The 27,887-nt window shown below is 43.0% G+C and overlaps 1 protein-coding gene across 4 annotated transcripts in view; it reads right to left on the bottom strand.

Annotated features, from left to right (window-relative positions):
* LOC138284937 (uncharacterized) overlaps positions 1 to 27,887 on the bottom strand; it is a 374,377-nt gene that overhangs the window by 274,734 nt on the left and 71,756 nt on the right. The window lies entirely within an intron of this gene.

Here is a 27,887-nt window from a genome sequence, read left to right as displayed (position 1 = left end):
AAAGACTTCATATTTTAAGGAAAGCAATCGTCAAAAAGAAAGTTAGTCGACATTTGCGATTTAACCTGACAATTGTAAAGTGTTGTCATAGGACTAATGATTATCAAGGACTAATTGATATTAATGACTAACTGTTATTAACCTAAGCATTGTTGCAAGTGAAGTGGGGTCTCGCACACACTATAAACAATTAATCCATAACCCATTACAAAAAGAGACTTCATAACCAAAGCAGCGTTGTAAATATAACAACACATTTTGGGTGACGCAGGTGGCAGAGTGGAGACCAGTGAAGATAATCGACCGCAGTATTTTCTCTCTTGTTGATCCCATTCCCCACTTCCCTTCGGGTACTATTGCCAGTGCAGAGTGTAGTTTCTCATTTGACGCCGAGGCTAGTGCTTGAGTGGATAGGCAGTCCAGCATCACCCCATTTAAACCGCCTGGAGTTCAGATGAGTGGCACCGCTTAGAGCTTGGACATCGCATCTCCAGGGGCCTGGAGTTAAAAGTAGGGGGAGGGTTATCATGCGGCCCCCCGCCCCTCCACAGACCGACTTTGGCCCTGGGGACCTCTTCCCCAGGGCCTAGCATCATAAGTAGGGGAGGTGGCATCCCCAGGGGCGGTGCTATGTTCTGGAGGAGGGGGGCACAGGGCCCCCATCCCCAGGCCCTTTTCAGCCTCAGGGACCCCATCCTTAGAGACCCAGCACAGTAATGCTGGAGGCCATGAGGGGAGCTCCAAGTCCCAGCGGCCCCAGCCAGCTTCCCACATCCAGTGGGTGCTCCTGCTCAAGGGAGCAGCTACTAATGCTGCTACCTCAGACAGGAGCAATATTTAGTTCTCTCTCCCCACTCACATTACTGCAGGCAGGGAAACAGATCTCAAGTCCAGTCCCAGCATTTAAAAAAAAAACAAGCGCAGGAGACAACACTTTTTTTTTTTTTTAACAAAATGCTGCGGATCCTTCGCGAATTTGCAGCAAAATAAAAAAAATAAAAAAAATACACAAACACTTTTAGGCCCACGGAGGGTCCATCTGGAACCCTACTACCAGGCCTAGGGGGTCAGAGTATTCCTACCCTGGCCCCATATGTCTTATTTTTCATTTTTTTGTTTTTTAGGAGTTCCAAGACCGCTGTCACCACTTCTTGTTGAGGTGGTGACAGCCAATCAGATCTCTGTTTGAGATCTGTCAGGATCCGCTGAGCCTCAGTGTCCCTAGATATATAAAGATTTTGAGCATTAATTGCTCAAAAACTACTGAACGGATTTCCACCAAAACACAAAAAGCATTCTTTCTGGATCTACATCTAGTTTTCTGACAAATTTGGTGTAAATCTGTTTGACGATTCAGGCTCTAACTGTGTGTCTAAAGTTTCTATGAGAAAATGAAGGAGTTGAACACATCCTTGGGCTTGGGCACCCATGGTGAGTCGGTAACTGGGCCTGAGCTCAACTGCTGGATGTAGCATATGTGCAAAAAAAATAAAAAATCATTGCATTTTTGTGGAGTTCTGGTTAGCTTTGGTTAGAACACTAACAGATGTTCACCTAAAAAAGTTCAGAGTTAAAGTACATTTATGGTTACAAAACAAACCTACAATCTAGAGAATCACCAGTTAAGGTTTGGTAAAATAACCTTAAATCACACCCTAGTCATACACCTCAAATATGGGTTCACTGACATGTTAAATTATGTCACTGATGACATATCAAATTACTTCATTGATTGCATCATCTATGATACTGCTGTAGATATTAAGTTTGAGTTCTCTAATGCAAAACTTGATTTTGTTATTGACATCTTATCTAAAACTGCTAGATGATCATCTAACAGTGCATGCTGTTCTGGACTTACTGTTTTAGTTGAAGTAATCTCAAAACAGAACTCCAATCCTCCAAAGAGGACGAAATGCCTCAAAGCAGGTTGTGTCTAGCACCACTTTTATTAAGGTTAGTTTCTGTGTGGGGATGAGATGGTACTTCTGGATGGGATTCGGACACTGATCATGAAGCCCAAGTCATGGAGTCAGGACATGGTACACTAAAAACATTCTGTGAGGAGGTTAGGAGATCCTGCCCTCACCTTCCATGAATATTATCCCAGTGGACCATTACCGAGAACATTTTATTATAGCTATTGTCACTCTACCCAATACTCCTAAATAGTGTTCCTTAAAATGGGGGAAATCAATTAATCCCCGAGATTTTTTCAAGGGTTTATTAATATGTTCCCCTCTGAACTAGGCAGTTTCAAACCATCCGGATGTTTGGGTATGCAAACCTTTTCCAGTCTGATACCTATGTTTCCTTTTTTTTGTTGCAATTCTTTATTTAAGGGTTCACAATGGACATCATATTACATCGGACAGTTGTCCGTGCTCATACAGGCATTCAGAATAGTCTTTGGCAGTACACAAACATGCCAAACATGGCTACAGTGCATACATAGTAGATGCAAAGAAAAAGGCAACCATCAAAGTCTGTGGTAGGCATGCTTAGAGGGCACCCAACATACTGAAAGAATACATCTCATGGTTGGTCGCCTGATGTCAAAGGTCCAACAGGTCTTCAGTAGGACAGATTATCTTCTAGGAGCAATAACGATGGTGCAGGTACCCAGACTGATCTACTTATAAAAAGACGTATCAGTGTGATAGCGATAGACGTTTGTGTGTGTAGTGTCCCCAATGGGGAACAACCTATTAGATCATATGGTATACATAGGAGGGCAGGCTACCATGGACCTGTGTGAATCTGTTCCACAATGTTGTGTTCAGGGTCGCACTCACATTAGCACATAGGATACCCAAGTTTTCAAACAACCTGCTCCTCCTAAACACAGGATGTACAAAGCCTCTGTGTTTGCAATGGGTTAGATTAGCACAGTCCGGCCATTTTCAACTGCAAGAAGGCCTCTTTGCATGTAACAAACTCAAACTGCGATTTGGTAACACCTTACTGAATCGCAATTTGGGTCCAGACAAAATAGCAAATTAGTATTTGAAAGGGGCGTGTTTAGAGCCACAAGACTTATTCTGGGAACAATAAAAACTTGTCAGGATAAAAAGATCCTTTTTTACTAATCTCTAGTGTATGCTGTTTATCAATCCCATTATAAAATCAGTTCTCGTTTGTGTCAGTGAAAACGTCTGCCATCACCTAATTGTAATCTAACCACTTGAGGTTAGTTACATTGGATACAATAACTTGAGTCTTAGAGCTTGAGCAAAAGTCTGAGCTCAGGGATTAAGTTTACATAACACCCCCCAATATGCTCCTTAGGAATTGTTTATTCTAGTTGGGATCTCGCTTGGTAGCCTTTTAATCAGTTTAGTGAAAAGCACTTTGAGTGATACACTCCCGGATCTCTGTGTTTGTAGGACTGAGTCATCCAACTTAATCGAAAGGAATTGGTTCCACAAGTAAAATGGGCAAAAACAAAGCACTCAGATTAGATACTTATGCACTACGCAGTGTCACTTTGCTGCAAGTGCAACAAAGATACTAATCGTTAATATTTATGTTTGGCATAGGGAAACCATTAATATTTCAAAATGATGAGTGGTTTTGAAGACGCTACATCCTATGGATTTCAGTTTCTGCAAAGGCAGCAGTAAGTCTTATTGCAGCTCTTCGAGGATGGCGATGAGTGAGATCAGCTCTTAACACTGATACGTATTGTTATCTGCAGGTCACACGTTTCATGCTAACAAGGCTAGTTTAGCCTTCTATCCTTGCAAGGTCAGTAAATCGGGTGATTATTACTATCACATTTCCATTGGGAGTTGAACTCCAAAGAATACTACTTTTTAAGTTATTTTTATTTGTTAAGTGAATGTATATCTTTCCATATAACAGACTTCTGCACACTTGGTAACCCACCCCATCACATAAAAACCTTTTGTGCATGGTATGTTATTTTTCACCCTTCCTCTATGGTAAAACAAACATGGTTTAGGGAAACATGGGTTCCGCAGTCTCTGTAATCAGTTGCCTCCTCCTAAACAAGGGCAGGGAGTGTCTGACATGATAGTTGAATCTCCAGATGCAATAAGCTTCCTGCTAAAAAATAAAGGCAGGGAGAGTCTGTCAAGATAGCAGAGACTCCAGAAGAACACTAACCCATGTGATCAGCTGCCCGCTACTAAACAAAGGCAGGAAGAGCAAGACATAACAAAGGCCCCCGCAGCCTCTGCAGTGTGCCTCCCCCCAGGGGGCCCCTCAGAGCAGCACCTGGGCTGAGTGACTCTGGAAGGGCCACCACCCATGTTCTGTGCCGGGGGGGGGGGGGGGGGGGGGGGCTTCCTGTTTTGATACATCACTGAGGAGAGCCCAGAGGAATGCTAACCTATGTGATCAGCTCCCTGCTCCCAAACAAAGGCAGGGAGAGCCTGGCACAATAGCAGAGGCTTCAGAAGAATGTTAACCCATGTGATCAGCTGCCTGGAGCTAAACAATGGAAGGTAGAGTATTGCACAATAGGAAAAGAGTTCACAACTTAGTTAACCTGTGATAGCCACAACACATGATAAACAGGTAAGCAAACGCTGCATGGACAAGACTATGTCCTTGAGAAGGGCCATCTCTGAAAGATTGTGACAATGTCTAGAGGAATGCTTTGCACAGAGAGTGGATTACTATCTGTTTTTGCGACAGGCATAATGCTAGAATGAACTGTATAGTATGATACCAGAATATCGTAATCAAAGTACTGTCTAACAGAAATATTATGTCTTGATTATCATCTGCAAAAATGTTGTGCCATTGGAGTTAACAGAAAATATACACCAAATGGGAACAATATTTTTGTAAATGATATTTAAGACAAAATATATTTCTCTGCCAATATTTTTATTAACAAAATGCTAACAAAGAACCGGCAGCTAGTGAGGAACAATGTGTTCCTCAGGTTTTTAGGCTTGAGAAGGTGTAGGCAGACACATTTCACATCTCTCAACACAAGATTGAAGTTTCATGCAGGTTTGACTTGCCCATCTACACCACAGTAATGTAGTCAGCCGAGAACGGGACTGGCAAGTGACTCAAAAAATAATGCCTTGGCACTTCCTACCACCAATCCCACTATTGGTCAGCTGCAGTTCTCATATAATCAGGTATTAACTCATATGTAAAGCTCCCTTCAATTATCTTAGGGCCCATACTAATTTTTATGTTGACTGTCCTATTTTCTCAGCCTCTGCCTTCTCGGTACTCCAGGTAGAAGTTTTGTCTCTCTGCCATCTCCTCAGTGAGCAGTTTCTCCTGCTCGATCTAAAACAGCACTTTGCCACTGCAACCTCTCTGGTGACGTCGCTTCTGCGTCACACACTGTGTACAGGACAGCGGCATGGTTAGCAGCCGGGTCAACATTATGGATCCGTGCGATCATGCGATGCACGTGTATATTTGTGTGCCAGCCCGTTCTAATTAGCCTAAACCCACATGCCTCAAGTTTGAGAACACAAATAATTTCACAAGCCCTCAGATAATGACAAAAACATCAAAGGGATCCCAGGAAACCCCGATTCAGCAAAGGAGCAGACAAACTTGCACATGACCTTTAAAGCTGGCCGCCACACTTGGATTCATTCGAAAGAGGATAATGAGCATATTCAAATGATAGCAGGCATGAGTGAACAAGGACACCCCTAACGATTCTGAAAAGGTCACTTATTCAGCATCTTATGGCGAGGACACACAATCTGCTCTCGAGACGAGAAGGGATATCTCTTTACAACAAATCAATTTCCTGAGGGCTGCTAGTGCCTGATGGACACTTGACAGTTTGCTCGCTGAAGTCCAGTTTAATACTCCTTTCAGAAACTCAATCTTTCTCTTTAACCTATCCAGATTTCGTCAAAATAAAAAAACATGTACATGATGGATGTAGTCTTTAAAGTCACAGTCGATTCACAACTAGGAAGGACGTGGTTCTTTTCCCCGGAGTGTGTTTGGGGGAAGCAACCTTGGGCATGATGTATGATGCCCGAATCAGGTAGGAGAGGTTGTTTGGTTTCCCACACACACAGCAGAGAAAAAAAGTGAAACTTCTGACTGGTAGGTATGCGATAAGAGCCTATTCTAAACGTTTTTATTGCTAAATGTTCTCATTTAAGGCCGCAAGGAATAGTTCTCAAACTGAAAACATCTTCATATCGCCTGCATTTACATTTCAATCTAGGGCACACTGATTGATGCTGAAGTCGCGACCACAGTCGGACGTTATTAAATGAAAGGGATCGCCCTCAGTCCACAGAGAATGTACACAAGCTGGTACTTTAAATTTTATTCATGCGCTCCTGTGTCCATCCAATTAAAGATAAGTATTATAAAGCAACATGGATTAATGCGCTATTTCTTTCATCGAGGCAAACAAAAATATAAGTCATACATTACAAATTAATACTAACCAAATATGAGGTCCAAGGAGGTAACCCAATCTGGCACACATTCAATTTCAATAAACAGAAACGGGAGCCAGACATATAGAAATAATCCAGCAAATAATGTGCAGTTGATCTGGCTTAGGGCTGCATATCATCCATTATTATAATATTCAGCAAAAGATGAGCAATTGGAGACTTCATAAAGAATACTAAACTTCATGACCGCCCATTGTTTCCGTGTGTAAATGGATCAGACTCTCCCTGGATAAATGTACAATTGGCAGAGGGGGCTGCAATTGCTGAATTTCAACTCGAAACATGACAATTGTTCTCTTATAACACAATAATACGGTCTGTGATTCTTCCGCAGCCATGGAGATTTTTCAATTCTTGCTTTAATTCATTTTTAGTTTCGGCCAGGCTGAGCATGTCATGGGAGGAAAGAAACACACAACTGTGGTATCCAGGGCACCCACATAAATGCTCCCAAGATAATGACATACCTTTTGCCCCTAGGTTGATGTCACCTGCAACCCTTTGACGTTCACCCCCATCACGGGCATCCACAGTGTTCACACACAGGTGTGACTGGGGGTGTTCAACGATTCACTGATGATAGCTACTATCCATCAGCCTCCCAAATGGTACAACGGGGAGACCTTTTTGATACCCAGATAGTGACGCCCCAGAGTGCTTTAACCAATCGCCCAGAGCAAGTGCTCTTTCATTTCCATATGTGTGCCACTAAACATGTCTACCAGTCAGACAGTACTCTGTCACTGGCACTGCGTTACACATCACTCAGTGCCAGTGAGGGACCTACATGCTCCCTACATAAGTCTTATATATTTAGAACAAAGCAAGAGTCCAGAAATATAATCAAATATCAGTGCCTGTTGATGGTCTCACCTGCCCCTTACAATACCCAACACATTGTGAAACTAAAATGACCAGTTGTTCAACAGAAAGGGAGGCGCATCATGATTCTCAATGTGCATAGCGCTGCTGCATTCATTCCTAAGCGGTGACATGGCAGTAAGAAGTGTTACCTTTCCTCTCCCCACCATTCACCAGGCTACGTAAACCATAGGGTCGCTCGGGTGCTCCTACTTTACAAACTAAATGGATGTTAGATGAACCACAAGAGGACCATACGTGGCAGAGGAAGATCTGAAGTTGTAGAGGCAGCCCACAAGAAGTCGCAGTGCAAATGCTGCATGTGCAGCACTATGAAGTTCCTTTCATTCGTGCACAGATTTATTAGTGGGATCTACAACCGAGAAACAAAAGATCTGGCAAACATCTAGAGGAAAAATGTGCTAGCTGGATATCACTTACATAACCCTGCTGGAATCTGGGCAGAGGCAGACTGCATCCCATCTGGAAATGGTCTTGGATATTACCATTTGCCTGAGGTACTATGTCATCCTAAGTAAGGTGTACCTATTGGAGGCAACTGGTAAAATGGAAAATTCTACAACCAAAAAGAAAAAAACAAATGCCTTCAAAGCTCCTGTGTAGCATTGCAAAGCCTTTTCATATTAGTCTTTTTTTACAACTATTGCAGAATAAGGTGTGGTATTCACCATACCTGCTAAATACCATTAATCTTGGTAGAGGTCTTTATGGGTGCGCTAAGTACCTCCTAATCCATTTTTTCAACTTGTGAATAAGTCATCGAATTCCATGTTTTGTCTTTTTTCCAGGTTTATTTCCCTGATAAATACTGACAGGTAAGTTGTGCCAGAAATAGCAAGTGTGTGATAATTATCAAATAACTTGTAATTTTGATCAAAATTGAGCCCTGAACTTGTAGTCAGGGCCTTTGTGTATTGTTGAAAAGAAGTTGATCACTTTTAAAAAAAAATGGCACTACACGCAGTCATGTTCGAAGGCCCTCTTTCTCCATCCTGAACATTGCCGGCTCTGATGAAAGAAGAACTTTATGATTTTGGAAGCAGGTGAGAGTGTGGAAAAAGTACAGATTCCATTCAGAAGAACCCTGTGGTCTCCCACTGCTGCATTTAATAGCACCATGATGCATTTAAAACGCCAATACTGACATGGCTCAAGATGGAGGAGGATCCTCGGAATGAGACACAATTGTTTAGGGAGGCCTTGTTAGCCACTAATTTTGGAGATGAAGGACCTCTTTCCATGACTTCGAAAATGTATTAAAGAAAGTAAAAGATTGCAAATGAATAGGGATGACGATTCTCATTTTAATTTCCCCACAAACTTATGCAGTTCTTTTAAGTATATTTACATATAGTACTTTGTATAAAAAGATAATAGTACAGTTTAGGAAGGTGCTCAAGGCACACAAGCATAACAATGCAAGGAAAGCTATTTTATTTGATAAATATCACATTTTTAATTTGGTAGTATTCGTTGACCCTTTGCAATGAGATCTGAATGATTATTGTATTGTACCACAAACAGAGAATTTATTGGTGCATGATCAGCAACAAAATAAACAAAATATAGCTGCTATATACAGAATATTTCTCATGTACTGTAATGTTGAGATACATTTTGAATAAGTGTTCTAACTTTGTTAATCCTCTGCTACCCTGCAGGTCTTCGTTACGTTATTGGCTATGGAATATTTTTGTACACATTCACAGGGGTGTGGAATGTAATAAAATACTTAATTGTCCCTGGGACAGATTGCTTCTTAAATCTACTTGTCCTGTAAAAACATCTACTTGTCCCCTTGGTGCCATGTAGTGCGGCAACAAATTATGGCAGCAATCTCATTATGTCAGAACTCTTGTAATAGCCTCATGGATCACGCCAGGGCTAATACTATAGTGGGGCTTGAATACTAGACATTTTTAAGCCCTACTATGGCAATTCCCTCATTTTGGCACTTTCCTACAGATCTACATACTAGGGCTGGAGGAAGCAGTACGTAATTGTTCCAGGATTGGAATGACCGAGTCTGTTCAAACCTACTAACTTGCATGTTTTAAGGACTATCATCTGCTCTTCTCTAATCTTTTCCCTTGCTGAGAAAATGTTGAAATGTACTCCTGACAAGGGCAGAAGTATAAGTTATTCCAGGGGTGGTAAAAAGTGGCTGGAGGGAATGTGAACTTGTAAATGCTCAAGAGATTTTCGCATGAACAAATGTACCCATGCAAATTTGCTCATGCTAAAATACAGTTCATAAATATTTCCTAGGAGCACAAACTCCTGGTCTAATCCTGTAAATTCTTGTGAATTCATGAAAGCCATTAATGTTAAAGACATATACCATGGGTACACTTTCTCTAAGAATTGGGCACCTAATTTGGTGTGGCGTTAACCAAGACATTTTCTTTTTATTAAAATTCTATTTCTCTCTCTGTGAGAAGTATGAGTGGCTCACAATCATCACCATGGTATAGTGCAGAAAAGTGGTTCACCCAGTCCTGGGCCGGCACTGTGACTGTCTGGTCAGATACCTGATCCTCTTTAAAGAAAGAATAATTTACAACCTTCCAGAACATGGTGCTATCCATGATAGCACTAGCTGTCAGAAGGTTCTCCCACAATTCTTTCTTTAATTCGAGCTTCCTGCTTTTTAATGCTGCTCTATATATAGCTTGCACCTAACTCTAGGTGTTTTTTAAAGCAGCTAGGTATCCCTTACATGCCCTTGTGCACTTCTTATCGAACTATCTATTAGGGGCTGGGATACCAGACAGCTCTGGTTTACTAAGAGCAGAATTGATATCGGCAAATAGCGTATCAAAAGCCCTGAAGATGCTGTTCGCGGAGGCCTCTTCATCCAGACAGGTCTGAAGTTCAAGTTGGCAAGAAGAAGCCAGCTAGAAATTAAAAGCTTCTGGAATAACCTAATCCCACTTTAGTCTCTGATCTATTAGGCTGAGGCTTTAAAAAAGAAAAAATAATCCATATGCTTCTTATCCCAATAGAATCTAGCAGAAAGAGGATTGGGATCACCAAAATTATTCAAGTCCACTGAATAAAAGTTTAGAGAGGAATATAGGCCAGCTGATATATATACATATAGAAAGCACTACTCTTAAAATCAAGAGGTTAATAGAGTTCAAACCTAAAGACAAATCATTCATCGACCCTCCCCCACCCTTTGTACCGTATGTTTAGGATGAACTTGGTCATCATTCACACTCTCCTCACCTATCATACCAAAAAAGTAGCAATCTCTACAGGGGTAGAGGTTAAAATCTCCAAGTATTATCAGTGCAGTGTAATTAGAGGAGCAAGAGGTATAAAAGGCGTTTAGAAACTTGCTAAGCATCATCATTATATCACCAGACTCCTTCCCATAAATTGCATTATATACATTAATACATAATATTAGAAAGTTATTAGCGAATGAGAGAAGAACCCCAAGAATGCGGGAGGAATTTACTGAAACCGCTTCCATTTTATGGGGCAGGTCCAGTTTAGCAAAAGTTGCTAACCCCCCCCACCCCCACACCTTTACTCTCTGACTAGATTATGGCACCGCATTAATAGTAAAAGTGACATAACTATCTAAGTAAAGAACCCCTAGCATGTCCCATGTCTCCTGAAAGCATATAATGTCAGACAAAATTAGCATCTTGGACCAATCAGGGTCATCAAATTTCCCTTGTGCACCCACAATGGATCAGATTAATACCTTCAGCTCCCAGGATGAGGTTATCAAGATTAATACCTTCAGCTCCCAGGATGAGGTTGTCAAGCTTGTAGGATCATTAGAAGCCGTTTCCAGCCACAGTCAGTCTTGCTCATTAAGCACACTCAGCAATTCATATCGATTGGAGCCCATGTTTGGGATGTAAACACAAGCAGGCACCACGCTATCCCCTTGGCAAGGACTCCTCTCACAATTCAGCAGCAAGTTTATGGGCTACTAAAAGAATCCCAATGGCAACACTGAGATTCTACTGGAAATTGCTAGACTGGTCAGAGCGTTACTTAAAATAAAGCATGTCCTATGAGCGTTACAAAGGTTGACAGCAATACAATTCTCAGAGAATGTTTTAGGAGCGCGACCAATCCACCCCACTCTTCGGACTATTTTAATTTCCTCAAATAACAACTGTCCAACTTTGATGGAGACTCTCCCTGCAAGCCAGTGAACAACCTTATTCTTAACATGCTGGAAGTCTTGGTCAGGTTGCAGTGGCGGCAGGACATTACCTAGGGCCAAGATACACAAGGTGCAAGATGCAGGGAGCTGGATAGAAGAACTGAGGGTATGGGGCCCTGGGGAGGCCCAGTTAAAACTTGCTGGACATGCCTAGGAACCTCAGGCTCTAAAACTGGAGCAGTGGCACCAACCATAGACCTTACTCCTCCCCGGAGTTAGCATTCCTCGCCAGTGATGGGGGAACCATCAGTGCTGCAGGTATAGAACCAGTAGGATCGCATATGGAACTACCTGCATTACCCAAAATACCTACATCACCTGACCTTGGGGCACATCAAAGTGTTGAAGGAGGATCCGAAATATTAAAACCAACTTTGTCATCAGAAAGATCCTGACCATAGTGAGTATTTGACAGTTTGACAGGGCAGATATTTTACTAAAGATGTTTTCAGACTGTTCTGTAAGAAATCCCGTAGTTTTCCCGAGGGATCCCACCCTTTCATCCCAGCATATTAAATCCAAAACGAAAATTTTCAAAGGCTTAAAAAAATGTTTGTTTACAAGTTAAGAAAAAGGGCCTGTATAAAATAATTCTCCAATTCGAAAAACTAATTGCCCCCTTATAAGCCTCCTGGTGGATTTGTTACCAACCTGTGGAATATGAGAGTACGCCCTTATACTTTTGGACCTTGCCCCACCATCACCTCTGAACTGTCTTTGCGTGGTGGCCTAAGCATGTACATTAGAAAGGGTAGCTGTAACTTCTGTGACCTGTGCGTCTGGGTGGCTCCAAGTGTCTGAAGATTCCTGAGCGTTAGTATCCAGGGAAACTCTTAAAGCTTTTATTGCACAGTCCCCTTCTTCTGCTGTTAAGTCGATGCCCTGGTGTGATTGGGTCAGCTGTTCCTCAACACAAGACATTTCCTAGGTAAGGGCACCCAATGCATTGTTTAAAAAAGATAGAATAGTACTGCTGGTTCTGGGGCATGTATGAGACATATTTTGTGTTTCCACTTTTCTCTTCCCCATGAAACAAATAAAGGGGAAGTGATTGGGAACCCCAGAGTCAGTAAACAGAGCAGAGCCCGAGGCTGAGCCCCCCCCCCCACACACACACAGCAAAAGCAAGAGGTACAAGAGAGTGAAGAGAATGGCCTGGGGGGGTTCAACTGTAATGGGGCCTCCAATAAGGAGCCCTGAGAAGAGCCGCCCACTCAGCAGCTATGGGATGCAAAAGATAACACGCAATAAAGCCACCCTCTGCCGAAAGGCTAGAAACACCACAGTTCAAGTTCCAATCAGGAGACAAACACTATTCAGACTTAACCCAAACAATCAACAAGCATTTGCAATGCAATAGGTGTTGCGTTTGCTTGAGTTAGAGCTATTAGCATTGTAACTCCGGACTTTTCTTGCCACATAAACTGAAAATGAAAAGTAAAACAGTTTCACATCAGCGAGCCGACAGCCGCCATGAGCGCGAAGCCGACAGACAAAAAAGGAAACTGAAGTTTGCTCGTAGTGAAACGAATCGGCAAAAGTGCAATAATCCATGTTACCGGCAAAAGTGGAATTATCCATGTAACTGGCAAAATTGCAATTATCCATGTAACAGGGTCGATGTCATGCAAAACACTCGACCACTGCCCAGAGAGATCGCGCTGCCTATGAAATAAAGTGAAAAAGTAGTCCAGAAACCATACGGAAATCATGGAGCCTCATATGTTTTTAGTAGTTGGTAGGTGCACTCAAGGAAGGCTAAACACCAGAAAAGGCATGACGTATGCATGCCTTTCAGGAATTAAATCAAGTGAATTTTAAAAGGCAAACCAACCAAACTGATGGGTGTGACATGGACGTGGTTACAAGCCCATAGAGAGATTACAACCGGGACAGAGCGCTTTGCGTGCTCGACCCTAAAAAAGGGGAGATGACACACAGGCAAGTACCAAACAACAGAAAAAAAAAAAAAAAAAAACGCTAACTATCTGCCACCAATAGGGGTGGGTCCAGCCCGGCCTCTTCTGGCCGATGACAAGTGAAGACAGGCCTGTCTTGGCCCAGGCATGCACGTGGGCACATCCGGTGAGCATCCCACACAGTAGGAGGTGAGCAGTGCTAAGTGGCGCGAGGTCGGAGGGCTCCTCCTCCTCCTTCCCCCAGCAGGCATGGACAAAACCGGCTCCTGGGTCGCGCAGTCCCTCACAGCAAGCAACAGGTAACCCAAGCATCGGGAAGCCAGCAGCGCTAAGTAGCATGAAGTCTGTGAGCTCCTCCTCCTCCTCCTCCTCCTTACCCCAGCAAGCACAGGCAAAACAGGCTCCCGGGACACATAGTCCATCACAGCAGATACCAGGTAACCCGCTCAGCTGGAGGTGAGCAGCGCTGAGTAGTGCGAAGTCCGAGGGCTCCTCCTTCCCCCAGCAGGCACATGCAAAACAGGCTCTTGGGATATGTAGTCCCTCACAGCAGGCAACAGGTAATACAGTCGAACTTTCAAATGAACAATGATTTTTGTAACATTGTAAATTGTGTGTGCATTTGCTTGGTTTTCATAGTATGATTTCCACAGTTGTTCCGTTTTTACCCTTGAAATTCATTACAAAGAAATCAGCACAATGGTTTTCAGCTTGAACCACTGGCTTATTTATTTTATTAGAACATCCTGCCCTCTAGTGGCAGAATGTTCTAATAGCCTTATGGCCCTCCATAGCTGGACTATACTGGCAATTAAAGGCCTGCTCCTTTAACGCTGGAGCAGGCCTTTAGATGGCTGGTAGAGCCCGCTACGGGATAGAATAGTTTACCATCATAAGGAGTTTCTGGTGTCTCTTGAAGGAAAATAATATTTCTAAGTCTCAGTGAACAACTGTCCGATTTGTGTCCAAGAAGGAAAAAGGCCTATCCTTATAAGGAAGAAATGTCCCAGCACACGTTGTGGGCTAGTAAAACTTGTGGGAGACAGCAGCTTGACAGGCACCAGAAAAAAATCTTTGGCTCCTCCTTTAATCAGCTCTTATACACAAGCAAGGACAACAGCTCTGAGCTCACTGGCTGTTAGGTATGCTTCCTTAAGTCCCTGTAGGCCATGTGGTAAGCTTGTGAGAATGGTTGGTGTGTCAGGTGAAGGTTACTGGATAACAAAATCAGTGCCATCGACTTACTAGAGATCTAAGGTTACCTGATAAAAAGGCAGGCCATTTAGGATAAGCTATATGGGAACTCACTGTACAGGGTCCAGTGGCAATGGTTAATGTGATGGGTGAAATGGTCTGGGGAGACCGGGCTGTATTCAGGACCAAAGAAGCAATCAAGACGGGTTCTCCTCTTTATGGGAGAATGTATGTTAGAGGGTGAGAACCTGTACAGAAAACAGAGTGAAATAGATCACTGCTATTTCCGACCATGCTGAACACAACATGAACATTTGAGGACAAACAGACAATCCACTTTAACAATCAATTCTTGTAAAATCCCTTGATAGGGCAATAGTTAAGACAACAGTAAAATACCACTTCGCGTGCTATGACTCCGGCTACTACCCGGCCACGGATTCACAAACCTACATACAAGCTCTTTCACGCCATCCATTAACCACACTGGGTATGCTCTTTGTTTCATCAATAGTAACATGTTTGGGTACATCAACCAGTTAAGTGGACAAGTAGATGAATACAGTAAGCCACAAGGCAATATTTACCAGACTATTTTTGACATTAAAGCTAGTAACCTGGGTCGTTTGGAAAGAAACAACTCGCTGCTGTGATGAATTATGACACCAAATGCTTTATTTTGAATTTCGGAATTCTGATTCAATGGATTCCCATCTTATTTCATTAGGATCTATTTACTGCCATCGTACATTTTAGTTTTCAGCACAAACGTACCTTCAGGTGTATGTCTGATTTTTAAAATACTGAAAAATAAATAAATATGAGCATACGTTAATGAAGTATCTGTGACACAAATTAATCCATGTGCTAAAACTGAAGTGAAGTAACACAGCAGTGGCCCCTTTGGTGAAGGGAAGGCCATCAAAATTGACAATGAAATAAAACATTTATGGCTTGTCCCGCCGAAAACGTAAGTCGTGAAAAATATAACATTTAAAAGACACCACTGTGACTATACACACTGCAGGTTAAGAAAATGCCCTCTAAATGTATTTTGAAATGGAACATTTAGTGCTTGCACTGTCAATGACAAAAAAACAGGAAAACTCTAAAAATTAAAAGAAGCCACTCTAACTGTAGGTTGAGAAATACCTTGCATCAAATTCGCAATATTGCTAGGTCAAATAATTAAAAAGCACTAATAGTGCATGTAAACAAAGCAACAGGGAGATAGCAGTAACACTGAAAAATGCCACCAGGCAGAGCATTATCTCCTAGATACAAAACGTATACGCAGGTTTACCAATAAGCAACCTCTTAATAGGTCATTAGTGAAATGCTAATAATTGAAAGAATAATAATTCGGAGAAGGGAAAGATCTCTGAACTGATGGGTTAGTGGTCATTAGCAGCAACCATAATGTGCGACTTGATGTTTAACTGAGTGTTGATAATCAGATTTTAGCGTAGCATAATTATAATAACCCACTGAGAAGGAACAGAGCCAAATGAAGAAAATTAATTAGACGATGAAGGCACAGGCAGATCCTATGCATGTCCAGTTTTCAACTTTTCATTTGATGAATGCCAATATTAGAAGTATGTGCATCCTTTCCTCCAGCGTTCATGAACTAACTAAATAAACCCCATGTAGGTCTTTCAGGCCAAACTGGAGACGATATGCACAAAATAGAGCTTTGCCCCTTAGCACCAAGCGTTCTGTGGGTCATTGTGACTCAGGGCAGGTGGCGCCTTCATGAAGTAAACATTAGTGTTGACAGATGGGTCGAGTGTCGGCCAGCGTCATACATCTTCCAGCTTCCTTTGTGAGGACACTGCGGATGATCTATTCTACTATGCATGTCTAAGTGCGGTCAGTGCGCATGGACAAATTAAATCATCAGCTGGCAGCCATAGCAAATTGCCTAATTAACTGCTGCAGGCAGGCTGTAATTTTTGTTATAATAGTTTAAAAATGGCTGTGTATCCTTAAAGGGATTTCTATCTCTGCACACAAAACACACACACAAAAACACAACACAAGGTACAAGGTCTACAGGAAGGCTGTGAAGTTTAATATATCTATTTCCACTGACAAGGTATAAATGTATATGAATATCTGGAGTATTTGGAACAAGTGTATTAATAAATGTATATCACTACATTAAGTTCCATAGTGGAAACATCACATTCCCCATAAATATCATACAGCAGAATTCACATTGGGAGGAAACAATGTCTTCGAGCTATCCGACTCCATATTATTTATCTATTTTAGGCATTATTGTTCCAACTATTTTGCAGATAAAAATAACTGGACCCACACCAAATAAACATATAAAATGCTATTTTATCTTACTGCACAAGTTTAACCTCTGGTGTTCCAGTTCTGACCTAATGGTAAAGACATTTCCATAGCTGCACTATGATGGAGCTGTTTAAAAAAAACTGCCTAATCAAACCAGGTTGCAGGTTGGATAAACAATCCTGTAAAAATAAAAATAAAAAAAAGCATGGTAAAAAACACACACAGACTACTATACTATGTACTATTGTTGTTCAGTGTGGGAGTGAGTGTCATGTCCCACTCAAGGCGTTGCTTTGCATGATCCATGGACCCTTCTCACACTCAGCAACAGTAAGAAATGACACCTAAACACTGCACGTGTGTGTATATGACTGAAAAAACTAATATTATGGGGGAATTAAAGTTGACAATGTACTAATAGCTGGTACATAAAAAAAAATCTAAAAAGACGCCTGACTAGTTAAAGGTATAGGGCCAGATGTACCAAAGGATTTTACCCATTCCGTGTCTATGGGAAAATGCTTTAGTACATATGGCCCATAGTCATAACCTTAACGTGTATCCCGCTAGTCACCCATTTCCCCCCCACATACACTTAAAAGTAATTGAGAGGATAGGCTGGGCGCCCCCTGTACACAACACTCAGTGAGATATATTCAAATAATAGTGTCGGGTGAGCGCCATCTTGCTGTTTCTGTGATTTCTTGCATGATTCCATCTATAGAAAACCCACTCGCTTCATCGGTTTTTGTATACGCTGCTTAGCATCTCTGCCGCACAGCTGCTTGCACAGCATTCGTGATGTACAATACAAGCTATGTACGGTAAAATACCATATTTCATGTCAGTCGTGCTGCGTGCCCAAGGCTAGAGCACTCAATCTCTCATAATTGCTAATTCCGGTTAGCCGTGTCCCTCTCTGATCCATCAATCACGATAATTCACTGCACCATATCTGCAGACGAGGTCTTTCTGTAAGTAACATAACGTGGGCCCGTGCACTACAGAGGCGGGTGTTATAGATTCTCTATACATTCATGTGTTTGAGGTGCCTCCGCATAAGGATTCCGGATAACATGAAGGTTTGACTAATGTCTTGAAATCGCAATATGGTTTAGACTGATCTGATCGACAGCTGTACTTGCTGGAAGTATGGTTGAAAATGAAAATGTTGCGGACAGAAAATGTAAAATGATATCCATTACCACTTTCTCCCCGTTCCTCGTAACCATCATAACCTACGAGGGTGACCCATCCCCCCAGAAAAGCGCGCGGTGGCCCAAAGTTTTTTTTTTTTTTTAAAGCTCTTTTGTCTATAACTAGAGAAGTATAAGTGGGGCAGCCTTCCACAGGGAATCTTTTTTTCCTGTCCCCGTGCTGTTGCAGATGCCTAGTGTTGAGTCCCTCCCTGTGTTCCTCCAAGTGAAGGAGCGAGGGATAAGTCTGTTCCAAAGTTGTTTCATTTCTTATCTTTCTCTTAGGAGAACCTCCTGCTGTGGAAGTCGGGAGGGGGCGAGGGGATGGTTCTTTGAAGCTCTCACTGAGCCTGGGGAATGCTGCTGTGGGGCATCTTCCCAAGAATCTCACCACTGGGCTTAGTGAACCGGACATCAGATATCTGCTGTATAGGCGCTCCCTTTCTAGGTCGAGCAGGCATGCGCTCTGACGCACTGTAATCTATCTGTGGGCTTTTAACCACGCCCACCGTACGCCGATCACAATCACTCATTCATGGGCTTTACTTTAAAAAATCCTTGGTTATCATTTGTAAATGCTTTATGCATGACCGTCCTTGAGGCAGATTTGTTACCGCCTTGGCCATCGACCCGGTTACATGGATAATTGCAGGTTTGCAGATACGTTTGACTGCGAGCAAACTTCTTTTTCCTTTTGTGTCTCTCCTTCACGTTCATAGCAGCCGTGGCGCTTTGAATCGGATTATGTCAAATGTTTTACTTTTCTTATTCAATTTATGTGGCAAGAAAAGTCCTGTTAGGTATTTACAACGCTTGCTTGCTTTACACACTTTGCTGCTTCTTGCCATCTACATGCAGGGCCAACTATCTTTCCATGAGGAGGACAGACTGGACACTCCTCTGAGTAGCTGTGCGTGGTACAAGTCGCTTTTAACACCATCATCATATTTTGCTACAAATTCACCAATGCCCTATCAATGGAGGTTTTCTACTAGAATATTGTTTCCAAAATAGCATCCTGCCATAATAACATCAGCAGAACATAGAGGACCAAAAGATCTGGAATTAATTATCTAAAGATTAGTACAGGTTTAGTTTACTTAAGTCCACATCCATGCACCTTGACGATATAAGTCTTTGAGGTATACAGACGTGGAGTTAAGAGTAGTAAATCTAAACGTACCTATATGCCCTTACTCTCAATCTTTTCCATTAGTCTTCCAGTGGAGGTTTAGTTGGTTTGGGTTTTAAGTTGATTTGGGTATTTTCCTCTTTTTGTGGGTGCCTTTCAATTAATCTTTGTTAGCAGTTTGCTGATCATCCTGGTGGATCTGACCTACCCTTCTGTCCTGCTTCATCCTTTTAAATTGGTGGGACTATCCCTTGATGGCAGTTTTGGAGCTGCTACTTTATTTGTTAGACTCTTTATTTTGTTTGCTTTGCTTTTTCTTATGAGCGACCTCTAGTTTTAGCTCTTTTGTCAATTTCGATCAATGTTCTTTTACTGCTTACTAGGCCTATTTGAATTCAAATATAAAGGAGTGTGAAGAAGAAGGGTGAAGTGGTAATGCCTGGAATACTTTCCGATACTCTTCATTATACTGAGTCTTACTCCTTGTCATCACAGTCCTGCTTCCAGGGCCATCCTCCTTGTGGTTGTGGTAGCACGGATATGTTAGGTTCTTCTGATTATTATAGGAATTCCTGTGGGGTGGGAAGCTGGCCACTAATCCTCCTACATAAGGGAGGAGGAGCATTATAAAAAAAACGTGCCTGTCTCCGGGGGTGGGTACCCCTCATAGATAAGAACTGTGATGAGGAAGAGTAGGACTTAGTGTAACTAAGATTACTAGTAAGTGAGGCATTCTTGTAAACCATACCCTCTGAGCAGACCACAGCTCCCTGCTCAGTTTTCTACATCAATAAAGCAGTTTATTCACGAATTTACTGGAACCTGTAGGGCCTTAAGGAGGCTCTAAAATGGAAGTCCTGTATTGGCTATAGTGTGGGTGGAACGAGCCAAGCTCTACAAAATCCAGGAAGGAAGAAGAAATAGAAAAGAGGGTGCCTGAGGTGAGGAAGTAAGATTGAATGAAGAAGGAAGATCAGAGAAAAAAGGAGGAAGAGTTTATATGAGGATGGTAGTCATAAGTGGATTGGATATAAAAAGAGAAAAGGGAAGGAGGGACATGGATTTAGACTGGGCTTTGGAGAATGAAATGTAAAATGAATGAGAACACATTAAGAAGGTTGGCCCACCAACCAACAAGAACATCGATCCAGTTTTTCAAAGGGCAAGGTTGCATGCTGTACAGTTAATAAAGTCTATGTCCAACACTCCCATTACCTATATCCTAAGTGGTGCTAATCTGCTTGCTTGATGTCACTTTGGTAAATGTGAGGATTTGGGTGAATTATATGGTATGTCTGTGCAGCCTTACTGTGGAATACACTCACAAAACCTGTCTTGGGTCCACAGTCAGGCTAGTTTGTACAACCTTAAGCTCAACCCTGAGTAACTATGCTTTCGAGCAGCAAGGCTTGCACAAAGGAACTTAGCGTAAAGCATTTAACAGTACAAAACAACAATATAAGAAAGCCACACAATACGAAATAAACAATACCAATTTATAAAAATAGATTATATTTTTATGCATTTTTAGAGTTCAAGATGAGCAAAATCCACCAGAGAATTCCGGAGATACAGATTTTCAATCTTAATTCAACCGCAAACAAGCAGGGGTCAATTTAAAGATTTAAAGTGTGCATGAGTAAAGAGTTAGTTCGGGTACTTCAGCCCGGTTTGAAAAAACAAAATCAGACAGGACGGAGGACTTGAAAGGGGGGGGAGTGGGGGGAGGGGTCGACAATGGGGTGGATGTGGACAGTTACCTGGCCACCACAGCATTTTCCAGTCCAGACCCAAACTTTCCAGCATGACCGCCGTAGACTTTAAGAGAGTGGTCCTGATGCTGGGGATACAAGATGAAAAGATGCTCAAAGATGCTCCAGTTGCTGTGCAGTCGTGGCTTTGTGGTGATTCCTTGGTCCACAGTTCATGTTGGCCAAATTTGGCCACAGAGGTCGGGACCCCACAAAGTCCGCTTCGAGACTGTAGAAAGCCAACTACGGTCACAGCAAAATCCTTTAGTGGAGGCTCGTGTCCCTCTCGGGTACCCAATTCGGATGCTGATGACACAACCTGGTCTGGCTGACTCTGGTGCAATAATTGGCTGTGGGGGATCAGTCTCTTGGGGTACCCAGCGGCAGCCAGTGAGGATTCTTCAGAAGTGGCCACTGACTTGCTGGTTTGGGCTACTTCAGCTCTCTTGTCCCTGCGAGCTGTCTCCAGGGGGTTAGCCTGCTGACCCTTTGAGTGAGAGCTTTGGTTTGTGGATGGGGCACAATTTTTACACCCAGTCAGGAGCCACAGGCACAGTCCCAACTTCACTAGACCACGATGCAGCAGGTGCAGTCCAGAAGATGGTGCAGCCTCTTTGTGCGGTCCAGGGGTCAGCAGGGCAGTCCTTCTTCAGTCCTTGTTACAGTTCCGATGTAATCTGATGTTCAGGGTGCCAGGGGTGCCATATTTATCCCAGGAGTGTGCCCTGAGGGGACCACACAGTCACTAGCCAATGGGCTACCAGCTCCTCTCCCTCTTGGTGAGGACTTTACCACAATGTGTTGCACATAACAATCCCAAAGTGCACTATTCCACCCACTCTCAATGTGTTGGCACCCTCCCTCGGCTGTTAGGAGCTAGGAAGCCCACCCTAAAGGTGTGGCTATCCGTGGGGCCACATGCCAAAAGGAATACCGGTTTGGGCACTGTTTTCCTCTCTTCCCAGTCACCACCCCATCTTCCTGACTGAAGTGTGGCCCTTTAGGAGTGTGATCACCATTTGACCACCAAAGGTGACTTAGCCAAAAAGGCAGGTTTCAAAGAAGAACTCCCTAAGTGGTTTCCTGTGAAGGGGAGGTAACACCATGCTATGCAATAGGCTGCTATTGTTCCTAAGCCTGGGAGTCATTCACGTGACTCTCTAGGTGGGCGGAAAGCTAGCTCTTGGCCAGTGCCTGTGTGAGGCTACTGGACAAGCTGGGTCACAGAGTGACAACTTTTAAAAATTGCATTACTTTAATAGTGAGATTAAATTCAACCTGGGCTTCATGTCAGGCTAAATACCACGATTGATTTGATACCTTACAGTACCCAGTTAGGTAGTCCCATTTACAAGTAAGCCAGGCTTGGGTGCCAGCGGGTACCCTGTACAAGCCAATGGGGCTACTAAAGTTTCCACAGCAAAACAACAATTTAGAGTTATTGCTGCCAACACATATATAAAAAATGTCCTACTTATTAATATACAGCTCCCTGCAATGAGGCTTTATAGGCCTTCCTTAGGGGAAGCTTACGTATATTGTTAAGGGAAGTGGTGGCTTTGCCATTAGTTTGAATGACAAGGTTGAACTAGCAGTGTGACCACTGTTCTTCCAGTCTGCAGTGGCAGGCTGGGAGCCATAACGTCCTTTGTCACACACAGGGTGGCACAATCAGTGCTGCAGCTCTTGGGGGGGGACACTCTGTCTTACATGCCATGGGTACCATATACTAGGGACTTATAAATAAGTCAGCACTTGCAAGCTGGGGACAGCCAATTCGACATATATTTTGTAAGGTGTTAGAATACAGGCACTGAGGTCTGGTTAGCAAGCCTCAGCACACTGTCAAAATAAACAAGCATTTACAATGCAACGGGTCTCGCGTTTGCCCATGTTAGAGCTGATCGCGTTGTAAACTCCTAACCCGACTTTTCACCTATCGGGCAAAAGTGCATTTGTGTACACAACCCGAAAAAGTGAAATTAACTATGTAAAGCACTCGACTTCTGCCAAGAAAGATCGCGCTCGTAAATCAGAGCAAAAGAAGTCCACGAGCCCGATAGAAAACAGCGAGCCTCACATGTTTTCTGTACTTGGTCGCTGGGCTCGAGGAGGGCTAGCCACCGGAAAAGGCATGACGTATGCTTGCCTTCGACTAATGAAAGCAAGCAGATTTTATTAGGCAAGCCTACGAACCAATACAAAACACTGACGTGAAGTTGACAGGGCTCCGAGCCCTTTTCTAAATACAAAAGCGTCTCGCTGCGATACACATGCGCGAGCACGTGAAACGCAGGCTCGACCCTAAAAAACCAGCCGCATCGGTACAAAAATGTGGGGGTGAACATGCAAAAAGAAGAGTTTCCTTACATTAAAGGAGCTCTAAAAGACTCCCAACACTACAGAATTGCCACAAGGTATTTATCTTCACTATTGGGGCAGTGCACAAATCTACAGAAGAAAACACAGTGACTATATTAAAGATGAACACAATATTGTGATATAAATCTTCACACAAACAATATCTCAAATTCAAATCTTTGATTTTCCGGTTATACACAGAAGAGCAGGTGTGCAATGCCCAAATCGCTGAAAGGGCTCTCCCCTACCCCATCCCCCCAAATCATGTGTCTTAGCCCAGGCCGCTGCAGCTTCCAGGACACACACAGTTTTTAATCTCTTGTGGGCTGGCTGGTCAGTGGCTGACACCTTATCTCAGCCTCAACTGTGAATTTCATAGGTCTTTAAAAGACCCTATACTCGTTAACAAGGCTCCCTGACACCTCCGTCTCCACTCTGTCCTATTCGTTGAATTTGAATTTGCAAATTGCTTTTGCTGGCACAGTGTGAGAATGCATTTCCTAAAAGGTTACATTAGGCTTTTTGTCCGGGCAGTTTTATATAGCACAAATATGATCCAAAGGTATTGGAGCACTTTACATGAGCACCAGTTACATTACACAAGGATACATTCATTTTTGTAGACATGGGGTGATTTGCCCAAAATAACAAGATACGGAGCCAACGCTGAGACTCAAAACTGGTTTCCCAGCTCCAAAGTCAGCAGCTCTTGCTGTTATGGCTCTTCATCCCCCATATCAAGGCATATAAATATAGCATATATCAAGACATATCAAGAGTCTGAAAGTTTGCTGCAGGACACGCAAATCATATATTTCCTCCACCCTACATCCTTGATTACTGCTTTTATAAAAATAGTTTAAATTATATCTGAACCCCACTTGCTACCATAGATACCATGCTGAGTTAGTGTGTGTGTGTGTCTAGGAATGCATCCTGCATTCAGACAACTAACCCATCATTCTCAACGCTCACCTTGTACTCACAGAGAACACACTGCACTAACACCATTCACCATGCACTCACGCTGTTTACTCTCCTCTTAATCTGCACACTAGCACACTGCTTAACCTGCGCTTACATGATACTCCACTCAATTGTCACTCTCACCGCTCACTCTACAGTATTAACATTCACTCTGCACTCAATCTCAAACAAGCACATCAGTTACCATGCATTCATTCTTCCCATTCGGCACTTTCATCCACACTCAAACTCAAATGGGCACATCGCTCACCCTGCACTCACTCCACTCACCCTCATTTCACACTGGCACATTGCTCTTCCTGCACTTACATAGGCACTCTGGTCACTTACACAGCTCGCCCTTCACTCACATGGGCACACCACTCACCCTGCACTCAAAACACTCAAACAGGTGCATCACTCACCCTGGGAACACATCACTCATCCTGCACCCACACGGACACATTGCTCAGCCTGCACTCTCACAGGGATTACATTAACCTATCAATCACGCAGCGCACGCTGCTTGCACACAGGCATAATAGTCTGCTAGAACTCACAGGGAGACACCACTCACCCTGCATTAACTCCTTTCACCATGCTCTCACCAGTCTCTGCAGCAGCTCACCCTTCACATTTGCCACTCACCATGCACCCACACAGGTCACCCAGCATGCACATAGGCACATCACTCACCTTGCACTTACACAGCCCACATCACCAATCCTGCACTCATTCCTCTCACTCTGTACACACTCCTCTCACCTGGCACTAACCTGGGCCCTCCTCTTTTTGCACTCATGCAGCTCGCCCTGCACTGACATTGGGACACCTTACACCCTACATTAACATCAGTCACGCTGCATTCACTCACACTATTCAATATCCAGCGCTTACATGAGCACTCCTCTTATGCTGCACACATAACAAGCATGGGAAAGCCCCTCATTGTAAGCAAGAGCGCATGCGCTGTCACAGAGGAGACCTAAAAATTACCCAAATCTCATGAATATATACATATTTCTACAAAGGCACCTACAGAATACCTGTTCGTTCTACAGCACTTGACACTACGTGGTTGGTGCAAGAGGGGAGAGTGGACCATGGATGTGGGATGGCGAGAGGAGGACGATCATTGCCGAGTCTGGGGGTGGTGTAGGATTGAAGAACGGCCTGAGGTTGTGGGAAAAAGCTGGGAGTGAGTGGTTATGTGGTACAGGAGGACAAAGCATGCAAAGGCTGCAGAAGGCAGAATCCGGTGCAACAGGCTAGGATGAAGCAATAGGAAAGAGGCTGTGAGTTGGTGAGGGAATGGAGTGGGGACTTCAGGCCAACGGGCACTGTGGGTGGGAGAAGTAGCACTTGGCTCCACAGGTACTTTTTAATCCTTCACCTAAGCAACCTTAACCTGCAAATGGGCCTAGTGTTTTCACTGCTGCTGAAACCACAACAGACCAATGTTTGGACCCTGTTGGCCTGCAAGGGGGCACTGCTCAATGGAGGCAGGTACCGCAGTGGAGAGTTGTCGGAGGCTGTGCACACTGGCATCACCTTCTGTAGGACACTTGGGCTCAAGTACCAACAATATTTCAGCAGAGAGGCTGGGACTCGTTAAAGCACAACAAAGCGTAGCTCTCTACGGGAACACAGGCACCTGCATTAAGGTTTTCTTACATTCTTCTCAGTTCAGACATGTTCAGTTGCTGCTACTGCACAGCATGACTAAAGGAGGAATGAGGGTTGCAAGTGATACTATAGCATTGGCCCTATAGCCCTTCGGGGCAATCACTGGGGCAGGCAGTTATTTTTTATCAGGCTCCAGTGTTTCAGAGACGTTTTATTGTTTCACAGTTAACACTAAACAGAAACTCTGCACTTTCACAACTTCACTGCTTAATCTTTGATTGCTTAAAAAAATGTAGACTGAAAATCACAAAGTTAAACATGTTTTTAAAGTCTTTGATAGTTGTCCATTGTGTTGTGTGACAACTGCAGCCTTTCCTGGCTTTCCATTCACCACAATGGTTTATTCTGGAACATGCTTTTCTCATAACATTGTCAATTGGGTCTGATAATCCCAACACACAAAGTGTTACCGGATTTAAAAACATGTTTGCCAAAGGAGTCAAGCATTTCATAAGATCCACTGGATGCTGTGATTTTAATTATTAAGAGTAAATTAATGTCTTTCCATTAGTGTAACTACTTTTATAGTGCTGTAATGGAGTTTTAAAAAGTACATCACAGCACCACACAATTATCTTACGTTTTCTAGATTACAGCTTGGAGTTAAGCCACGTTTTATTTTTTTTAACACTCCCAGTTTTATTAAAAATCACAATTTTCATTTCTTTCCTTTCATGAATGTATTGCCAATAATCTTACACAGTTCCTATCTTCACATATTGTGCCTTTGCCTCTCACTGAAATCTTAGTGAGTGAACACCAGTGATTACATGTGGCTAGGTATTTTACAGTGCACAGTTGTCCTGTTAGCTTATGTATTAAAATTAGGGGTAGGTAGCAGGGAAAGCGGATTGGGCCCAGGAATAACCACGATATCTCCTGCCTGTCTTGCTTCAGCGGAACCTGCCCTATGCTCTAGAGAGATGACTGTCCTGAAGAGTAGACCGTGGTCAAGAGACCTAAACATGAAACAGGAGATCTGAACAAGCCACTTGATCAAAAGCACAGACCCACTAGAGAAGTTCACAAGAAAAAGTCCTCTAACCACACTACCTGTAATGGCAGTACCTTTGGATATCCTGACTCACCACTTGCCCTTGGTCTATACCTGGCACACCTGCATTACATCAACCCTCCAAATGATTTTAGACCCTGTGCTTTCCTCTCCATTTGCTCAATCATAGCTGAATCACAATTCCAGCAGTGTTGCACAGTTCACTAGAAAACAAATCATGAAAACAACCACCAGTTATTCACCTTTAACCACACAGGTCTTAATTAAGGCCGCAAAAGCTTGTTGGCTAGCACGATCATCGACAGACCCATGTCCTGCTCATATATGCAAGAATATCTTCATTAATAGCTCTGCAGCTAATCTAGCCAGAACGGTCAACAACTACTTGGATAATGGTCTATTCTGAAAATAACTCCCTAAAACAAAGAGACCTTCAAACAAGAGCTCTTTCGATCTTCCTGCCAATAACCAACTGTTTCTTGGCAAAAAGATTGAAAGGTCAGTTTCAGGACAAATAGCTATATTCATCGAAAAAATTAACCTTCTGTTAGATTAGCAAAACAGATTCTGGTATGGCTGTGGCACAAAAGCAGCTTTGACTTCCTCACAGGATGATTTAAACACTGCAATGGATTCAAATGGGGTACTGGCATGCCTATTGGAACAGTGTACCCTATTTTGAGAATGCCTATCAGTTGACCACTTCCTTGCTTCTGCCCATCTCTACTGTGACTTGGAATTGGCCAAATTTTCTTAAAAAAATAACTTTGTATCTGTAGTTAGCTAGACCTCTACCACTGAGACTGGTACCTCATCATCATACTCCCTACAAGTCAACTTTTTTGCCAGCTTGTCAAT

This window comes from Pleurodeles waltl, chromosome 3_1 (genome assembly GCF_031143425.1).
Source record: "Pleurodeles waltl isolate 20211129_DDA chromosome 3_1, aPleWal1.hap1.20221129, whole genome shotgun sequence".
NCBI lineage: Eukaryota > Metazoa > Chordata > Amphibia > Caudata > Salamandridae > Pleurodeles > Pleurodeles waltl.
The sequence above is the reverse complement of the archived record's forward strand: the minus strand, read 5'-3'. Positions and strand labels throughout refer to the sequence as shown.